The 10000-nt window shown below is 44.2% G+C and overlaps 1 protein-coding gene across 1 annotated transcript in view; it reads left to right on the forward strand.

The window, feature by feature from the left end:
• The window catches only part of rcan3 (regulator of calcineurin 3), a gene marked incomplete at both ends in the record, with an annotated part of 30237 nt that overhangs the window by 16159 nt on the left and 4078 nt on the right, over positions 1 to 10000 (forward strand).

Raw genomic sequence — 10000 nt, forward strand, 5'->3', positions numbered from 1 at the left:
GCCAGAGCTTCTGTCATGGAGAGTTTTATACGAAGCCCTCTACTGACAGTATATAATCGCTGCTATGAACTTTTGTGGTATCTGTGAACAGCTAGTCTACTCCATAGCTACATAAGCTAGAGCTGTACCACTGGGGGCGCCAGTTGTACAGGTGGTAGAGAAATCGTTTAGTAATCAGAAGGTTGCTAGTTTGATTTTATGTCGGAGCGTCCTTGAGCAAGACACTGAACCCCTAATTGCTCCTGATGCGCAGTGTGCCATCAGTGTAAATGTAAACAATGTGTATACATCCATGTAAGTCGCTTTGGATAAAAGCGTCTGCTAAATGACTAAATGTAAATGTAGAGCTTGTGTTCTGTAACATTTAAAATCAAGTCTCATGGTATTCTCATGGCCAGCTACATGTAAGTGCCCCTTGTGGCATCCTAACCAACAGCTAATCAGTGGCCACACTAACTAGAGTTTTTGTCCTATAACATTTATAATTAAATCACTTTATGACCAGCTGCTAGAGCTTCTGTTCAGTAACGTTTAAGATTAATTTCCCTACATCCTTACCAACTGCTGTTCTGTGGTTATATTGGATGGAGCTTCTGTCCCATAGCATTTTTAGTTTAAAAGTCCAACAAAAGCAGCCCAGCAACTACTCTGTGACCACACTAACCAGAGCCTATGTCCTGTAACACTTGAACACAACCTCCGTTTCCCCCTCTGTCAGTGTTCCAGTGTGTTTGCGCATCACAGTAGACACTCCGAGAGGAAGTGAGGTGAGGTCTCAGACCTGGGCCCACAGCCAGCTCCTGCTTTGGGATGCCTATGCAGAACATGGCATAATGCTCTGCGAGCTGTCGGGATTACCTTCCCACACTGAGAAACGCACTGTACATGACAGATAGGGCTAATAGGATTAATTTCTCCCCACACCGTAAAGTGGCGGCCCGCTGAGACCCATGGAATATTCCGGGGGGCATTTACACTATACACAGTTGTCAATAGCATTCTCACTCCCATATTGATCCATCAGCAACACCATCTCCACAGAACGCTAGTTAACCACAGAGGGGGAAAAAGAGAGAGAGAGAGAGACAGAAAGAGTTGGAGTCAGCTAGCAAGTGTAGGTCAGTCCTTGTTTACCACCCTGTGTTTTGGTGCAAAGTGCCACGTCAGTGTTTGTGTTGTCAGTTGAGATGCAGGTAAGACCACAAAACTGGCCGTTCCCAGGTGTTTTTTTAGTCTGTGGTTCCGGTCTCGAGCCAGTTCAAAACCAATATCAGCAGATATCCCTGACTCCTCATCACTGTGGTGACTTTGCTGTGCAATAATGGCGTCTGTGTTTTTCCATCAGATCCAGCTATCTGTAACTGTAGACAACATTACACCACTGTATATTAAGTGGTTGTAGGTGCTCAGTACATGTTATAAAAAGGCTATACTGCAATATATTTCTGAATAAATTGCGTTTAATTAGAATTCTCTCTATATGTTGCACTTCTAGTATAGCTATAGTTACAGGAAAATAGTTATAGGGTTACTTCAATTTGTCTTCGGCAATATGAGGCTAATTGAATTGGAAGAACATTGTACAAAGACACCAAAGGACACTGGATATAAAATTAATGTAACATTATCCATGACTGAATATAAAAAGGGGCTTAACGACGCACAGGCATACCCAGATCAAACACCCATTTCCTAGCCTTGAGTGTGTTCATCAGAGCCATGTGAGCAGCATTTGTGTGTGTGTGTGTGTGTGTGTGTGAGTGTGTGTGTGTGTGAGTGTGTGTGTGTGTGTGTGTGTGGCCCTTTCCTGCCAGCGCTGTGCTGTTTGCAGTGGAAAAACAGGAGGAAAAGGGAAGAATGTCTGTGGGAAATTTTCAAAAGGTTGCTATTTGTTCACAGTACAAAGGTGTGCCAGCCTAGGGTGGGGACGTGATTTGATTAGTGTGTTTGTTTGTGTGTGTGTGTGTGTGTGTGTGTGTGTGTGTGTGTGTGTGTGTGTGTGTGTGTGTGCGCGCGCACAGTAATAACACACCACACCCCTGGCTCTAGACGTCCAGACAGTTGTCTCCAGACAGAAGTTGTAGCTCTTTGAAGGGTAATTAAAAAACATCTCGACATTTAAGGGGTACATTTAGTTAATTATTCCGATGAGCCCGACTGCCCGGTTCCAAATCAGAACTCCTTTGGGTGCTACGACCCAGTTATTCAGATCCCTCGCTCAATCATTCCCTCTCTCTCTCTTTCACTCCATCTCTCTCTCTCAGTCACTCTCTCTCTTTCACTCTATCTCTCTCAATGTCTCTCTCTTTCTCTTAATAATTTTCTCTCAAACTCAATCTCTCTCTTTCTTTCACCTATGTTCTGTTCACTTAAAGACAAAATATAATTATAGGGGGCACTGGGATTCTGCTGTGTCTATATAGTACACGTAGCCTCCACATCCTCCTTTCATAACATACAATTGCTAAAATTGTTCAATTGCTGTGTTTGTCTGTGAAACTACAGTGAACGGTATCAGTAATGTAATGTTGCTGGTATGATGTCAATATCACAATCGAAAGATCTTTTGACTGTCTATTGTTGCTGATTACCACTTATCTCGTACTTACCTCATGTGTGACAAATAGGCCTCACGCCCGAACTCTAGATCACAAGCGCAGCCTGAATCGCATCTGAGACGCGCGCCTCATACAGGCAGTGTGAATGGGACATGAAAATCAACAGGTAGTACAATAATCACACACACACAAGGCAGGTTATGTGTAACGGCCCTTATGCTGCATCTCAGTGGGACTCGTCACCCAAGCTTGTATTTTTCCGTTAACCCTGCAGCAGACCTCACCCAGGTCTTGGCTGGATCCTTTCCAGAACCAGCAGCTCCTCAGGTTGACTCTGCGTTGAATCTGTTTGGCCCACGGCGCCATTGAGCGATGCTGACCCAGATCTCCTGTGCCCTCAGCTGTCAGTTTTAGTGTTGTTCCCCTTGTTACGCAACTCTTATATCAGCCAGGCAAATGGGCCACCGTAGTGCTCGGATGACATATATGCTCCAGTAAGCTCATGACACTGCTGTAATGTGGATGCTGTTTGTGTTTGTTTGTGACTGTTTTTGTCTGTAACACAACAATACATATTGGTCTTTTTTAGTCTCAAGAGCTTAGCACTGTTTCAAACAGAGATGTCTTTTTCACACTTTTGGAAAAGGCCCAATAGTACAACTTATCCGGAATTTAGCTCCAGTTAAAATAGTCACACTGGACCAAACCATTGGTATGCTGTCGAATGCTGCACTAAAGTCAAACAGCAGGTGTTTCTGAGGTAGCGGTCTGTTTTTCCTATACCCTGTTTGCCTCAGAACATTTAAACCTTTTTAGCCCCTTTTGTATCAGTTTGGATCAGTGGTGTCTGTGTTAGTTTTGTACATTAATGTTTAAGAATGTTGCAGGTGGTACTGAAGGGTTCAGACAGCTGTCTAGTCTCTCCTCAGTCGTGATGTGTTTGAGCACTCGCTCTCACATCTAGAGGACAAGATGGGATATCAGTTTGTTACAATCTGAATGTTTGCAGGTCTACCTTGCTTTTTGCCATCAAGGACCTCAACGACAACAGGCTTAACAGTTTTGTCCTTAGCACTCAGGACATGTGGGAGTGGGGCATGACAGTACCTTGTATTAGATTTACGTTTTATGTTTGTCAAATGAAATCAATCAGTCAGTCAATTGGCAAGGAGGAGATTAACGCATCTTTCGTGACATCATCAATCTACGATCCATCAAACGTTAACTGTTCTTAAATGTGAAGCCTTTTGAGCCCTCCCCTCCCTACATAGACACACACACACAAACACACACTGTTTCTATTTTTGCTCCTCACCGAATGCAGAAAGTAGATACCCGTTAATCACCTTTAAGTGTTGCATGTTTCCGATAAGATGAGGCCTGCGTGTGTGTGTGAGTGTGATGTCATGCCATTTAGCACCTGTCTACCCAGAGGGCTTTGCAGCTGAAAGGCGAGAGGCCCATCAGTGCTGGGAATGGGATTGCTTCCCAGTGCTTCGGACTCTCCAGTGACACCTCTCAGGCTCATTACGTAACAGTGGTTTTAGCAAACCAAGTGCCCAGTGCTATGGATTCCTTAGCAAAAAGATTGGCTTTGTTGCTACAGATTCCAACGTGATAACATTGCACTGTTGCTATGAATTCTGTAGTGATAATTCATTAATAGTCTGCGTCCCCTAGCATCCACGTGAGTGTTGGTGGTCTACTGCCTTACATTCAATCAACCCGACTTTGATTTCTCTTTAATGCAGGATTTTTTTGTTGACAAAAGCATCTGCTAAACACCTTTACCACCTTTGCTGCAACACCGACTAAGCCTCACCATGGATGCGTGCTGACAGGGAGCCGGCCCAGAAGTGGGCGCTAGCGACTGGATTTACCTGCGCCGAGCAGTGCCCTATGCCCACGCTAAGCAGTCCCGTGTTGATGCTGTGCCATGCTAGGATTCACCACAGCAAGGAAGGCAACTTTGTACCCTCCCTACGGACAAACACCTTGTTTTGTAATGCTACAGAATGGAAATAGACCATGCAGAAACAAATCTAGGGGGAATGTGTCCGTGGCAACAGTAGATATACGGCACAGAAAAAACATTCCAGACCGATAATTCTCAAACTATTGGAATAGTGTTGCACTAACTATAGTTCCGGTTCCGTAACCGTAGCCACTGTCTGGAACAACCCAACCCAGACACTCCTTTATGTGCCTAGGGATACAGTACAAAGCAGAACACTTAAGACTGGGTCTTAGGTCCTGTTCTCTGATGTAACAGCCAAGAATAGAAATTAGTCATGTTTAACTTCCACTGTGATTATAAATAGAAGGGTTGGACATGTGTTTAAGTATCTGCATCAGTCAGCATTTTCCATTGTAAAGGGTTTTTAGAACATCCTGCAGGTAAATCGCACATTTCTCATAATGCCAGCTTTCATAACCCTGATTATATTTCATGCTGTGTGTCTCTTAGTATGGACCAGTGGTGTTTTGTTGTTGTAGTACCATCTCTGTATTGTGTCAGAATAGGGTTTGTTTAGATCATACTGCTTTGATGGCTGGGCCAGCTTTGGCTGAAAGAGCGCCATGCCACCTTTTACTCACACAGGGGCACAAATCTTCTCTCGTGCCTCTGGGGGGGGGGGGGAGAAAGAGAGAGAGAGAGAGAGAGAGAGAGAGAAGCCCAATCAGAAAGCATGAGTCAGCAATTCTGTTCCATCGCTCAATGCCGCAGAGAAGAACACTATCCGAGGAACGCTACTTTAGTCCCCAATCTCCCACAGTACACTAGTGTCACTACATCACCTTCAGGTTGTAACTGTGGCAGGTGACAGGCAAAGCTCTCTGTCAGCACTGTCACGTGTGTTTTAAAGTGCTGCTTTGATGTGAGTCTCTCTTTCTACTCATGAATAGGCTACAGTTAGCCTGGGGGAAAGGCTGTAAAGCTTTGTCTAGTCCTTTTATCCTCACAAGGGAACCAAAGGGGAAGGAGAGAAACTTCTAAATACTGAGACAGTATGAATCAGAGATGACTGCGAACTACACTGTGCAAGTGGCTCTTAACAGCACAATTTATACACATGCATTTTGCAAAATGGTGGATAATGGTTGCAAAACTGGAACATACCATTCAAGCCAATCAGCAACGTTGCTTAAGGGGCACGGAAGGTAGGGGTGTATTGTTGAGCTCAAATATCAATAACCTTTCGCAAGAATGGAGAACTGCACCTTTAAGCCAAAAGAAAACCTGTTTTTAGAGTAGAGTGGAATCTGCCTAAAATCAAACAGGCAGTGGAGTGGCGTGGAGTGGCGTGGAGTGGGGCATGTGTACTACCAGTCATCACATCAGACACCGAATCCCACATTTTGAACTATTTTCCACACTGAACACGTATGCCAAGTGACCCGGTACTGGCACTGGAATAAGCTCATCAGGTGTGTCCAGGTCGTCTAAAACCAGCTGTCCGCATATGTGTGTGTGTGTGTGTGTGTGTGTCCTCATATATGTATTACCAAAATACTTCTCGTATTACTTCAAAATATGCAGAAACACACATGTATGTACATGTATGTACTGTACATGTGTGCACAGAGAGGTAGATATCAAAAACACACAGACTCTCCCTCTCTTTTTCTCTCACACACACATATCACAAACACATACACTCACACACACACACACACACACACACACACACACACAAAAACCAATAGGGGTAGGTCAGATAGATGGCAGGCGTAAAAGGCAACTCTGTCAGCGTCCGTAAGGCGACACCGCCCTCAGGAAGTCTTCCTGAAGGAGAGGGCATGAATTAGTGATTGTGCTGCCTCTAGGGTTACGGTGTCCATGAGTTAAAAACAAACGTCTCATTTCATTAACCTGGCAACCATCACCACACCGCTGTGCCAGCAGATCAATTTAGATGAATGAAATGATGAAATGTGAGGTTTTCAAAAGAAGGTGTTATCACGCAGGAGATGCCGATAACGTGATGAAAGGGCCTTTCGATAACAATGATAACAATGTGGCGTCTGTACGACTCCAAGATAAGACGCCACTTCAAAAGAGGTTTAGTTTAGTTCGTCTTGAAAGGCTGAATTAAGCCCATAACTTCAGTATGGGTGAAAAGGGGGCCATTAACTGTCTTGCCAAGTTAGTGCTGAAATATTGATGGGGAGTGGCGTTTTTGACAGATGGAAACAGGGGTTGCAGTGTTGGACATGCTGCCACTGCTGTATGGCAGCTGAATGGCTGCAGTTGGCGCTGTGAAGACAATGCCAGAGACATCAGTTGATGGATGTGAAATAATCAGCCATAGTGCAAAACACAGTGAAGATTTGACTGAACACCCTAATAACTAGTACACTGAACTACTGATTTACCTCTCAGGCAATGAGTTACTTTTTCACAGTTACTGGATGCGTTTATCCAAAGCGACTTATTGTAAAGCACAGATGTACATTTCCATATGCATGTACTCTTACTCTCCATGGTATTGTTGTTGGGACTTTGTGCTACTAGTTAACCATCAGAAGCCCATCAGGCCCTTGCCACACCTTTGAACACAGGTGTTACTTGCATAGTGCTCTCTATGCTTTTAGGTTGTACAGTCGGATTAAGAATTGCTTATCAAACCCTGCAATGAGAATAACTTTCATGTGTGCCTCCTGTATTGTGTTTAAGTGTTAAACAATACACAGCATGAGTAACCTTAATAAGTAAACTGTATATGATTATAACGTTTTTTTTAAAGATAAAGACATTCAAAAATGCAATAAAATGTCTGTAAATTGGATTTGGGCCAGATATGACCTTAGTGTGGCCTACATCTGGCTCAGAGTTCTCTGCTCTGTGGGAGGCCAGGCTGTCCACCTGGTTCACCCCCTCGCACAGGTGTGCGCAGGTACACCTGTCCCCGGCCGACTGGATCCTCAGTTACACAGCAAATTGGCTCCCGCTAAGCCGTCATTTGGCATAACGAGCGTGAGGAGCTTACTCTCCCGCAGAGAAAGAGAGAGAGAGGGAGATCCCACAGGATGAAACACAGCAACCTCCCAACCCAACAACACCATGTTGTTATGTTTGTGTTTGTCTTGCCCGTTAGATTGGGAAACATACATACACACACACACACACACACACACACACACACCATCTCTGTGATACTGCAGATGTACATCATAGCTCAGCTCAGTCAGTCAGTTTACCATGACTTTGCATTGCCTAACGCTAGATGATTTATGTGTTTTCTTTGGTTTTGGAGCTGCTTCACAGATCCACCAGTACATATATTACGTGCTCTGGTGTCTAATTAAGCTAAGCCATGATGGCAGACTAGAGAGAACATATAAACATTAGGGACGTATGCCGTAATCCTACAATGAACATAGCAACGTTTATACCATAATCCTGTTTTCCCATAGAGGGTTATGGCCTAGATCAAGAGAGTGGGAGTGAGAGAGAATATTATTCCAGACTGAGGATGGCCTGTCACTGTGTTGTAATCTGGCCATTCTCAGGTGCCAGATCTGCAGAAGTCCACATGTAGTCCCCTCAGGCTTGCCAGGCTATATTTACAGTGAATGGGGGAATGTGTGTGAACAACATGTTGTGTTGAAAACCAGCTGGCGTGGCTAAAGCTGTGAGTTAACAATATTCCTGTTTTACAGAGAGCCATCAGTTAGCGTTTGTCATTTCTCATTAAGGCAAAAGCAAGGGAAAGCTACATTTATATCGCACATTTCACACACACACACACACACACACACACACACACACACACACACACACACACACACACATACACACTCACATACACAGTATCCAGAGTCTTATACATACAGTAGATATCATAATATTCAGTTAAAGTTAAATTCAAATCAAGTGTGTTTATAGGAGGAATTATACATCAATAATCTATTACATTAAGGAATACAAACTGGACATGTATCCATGGTGAAAACTTGGTCATACCATAGAAAGTAGAGCCATATTGGGCATTCATAGTGTGACACCAATGTAAAGCCATAGTGGACCGAAGTGTGGTCACACCATAGATAGTAAAGCAATGGTGGGTACTCGTGAGGTCACACAACGGAAACTAGAGCCATCATGTCCGCTCATGTGGTGGCACCTGTCACTGAGATCTCCTCCTGTTCTGGGTAAATGGATGCCGATTAGTGGTCCAGATGGCGCTGCTAGGTTGGACGCTGGCACCGGGCCAAAATGGAGGAAGGACCAAGGTAGAACCTGTGCCGGTAACTCTGACCCAGGTCCATGCCAACACAGGGCCGGACCTGTTCCAGAGTCTGCTAGCTCCTGGGGAGCGCTTGAAGCATGCAGTTGGAGTTTAAACTGGGCTTAGCCCTTCATTGCAACAGACGGAGTTGGACCATGTGACCAGTACTGAGCATGCCCAGCGAGGTTTGAACGTGTGGGTGGCCTGGCTGACTTACTGCTCAGTAACTCCTTCTGTGGTCTACAAATACTGGGAGACACAGTTTACCACAGTTAAATGAGAACTCACAGTATGAACAATGGGAATGTGGTACCTCAACCGAGGACGAAAACACTTAAGTCTGGTTTAAAAGGAAATCCAGAATTTCCCCCCAAAAACTAGCTCTGTGGTAATTGATTTTCGACTGCCACGAGTCTTGAGGTTCTTAATTGAGTGAATAGGGTTACTCTTATATACTTAATTACTCTTAAGTGCATTCTACAAGCCAGATCCTGGTTTTCCTTGGTTAATCTGCATACTATGTGTATGTCATAAATTGCCCTTCATTGTCCTAGCGGTTGCGTACTGTGTGTGGAGAACTCAGGGGTGTGTGTGCCTCTCAGCTTACAGACGGAGTGCATTATAAGCAGAACGAGGTCACATTGGTCATGGAGAGCAGCAGACACACCTCACATTTCCCCCCCTGTCATGCCCTCACACAGGAAAAAACATCTGGGCAACCTATAGCCCGGGACAAAACACAGGAACTCTGGCTCCAAGACCAAGCCCAGACACCCACCATTATGGTTCTAAACCAGTTACAGTCCCCCAACATTTTGGCTCTAAATCATCAGCGTCATAATTGTGGTGGAAAGTCGTACGACAACCATCATAAAAGCTGGGAAATTCGGGTACAAAGGAATCATACTACTGCTACAACTACGTCCCCTGTTACAACCTTGACACAGGCATAAAGAGAGTGTGGGACAGTTATAACAGTGAGCATCATGGATTTAACAACACTAAAATCATGGATCCTGTAACTTATTTTAAGACAAAATACTGCTGGCTCAAATGAAAACGATCTGCATGAATGTTTAATCATCAACACATTTGTTAAAGCTGAGTTATTGTAATAAACATTTAGCGATTACGGTTGCCCACAATAACCTTAAAATATGCTTTTTTTGGTCACGTTGACTTAGAAAATGTAGACATTGCTTATGTCTT

The sequence above is a fragment of the Sprattus sprattus genome (genome assembly GCF_963457725.1).
Source record: "Sprattus sprattus genome assembly, chromosome: 13".
In the NCBI taxonomy this organism is placed as follows: domain Eukaryota; kingdom Metazoa; phylum Chordata; class Actinopteri; order Clupeiformes; family Clupeidae; genus Sprattus; species Sprattus sprattus.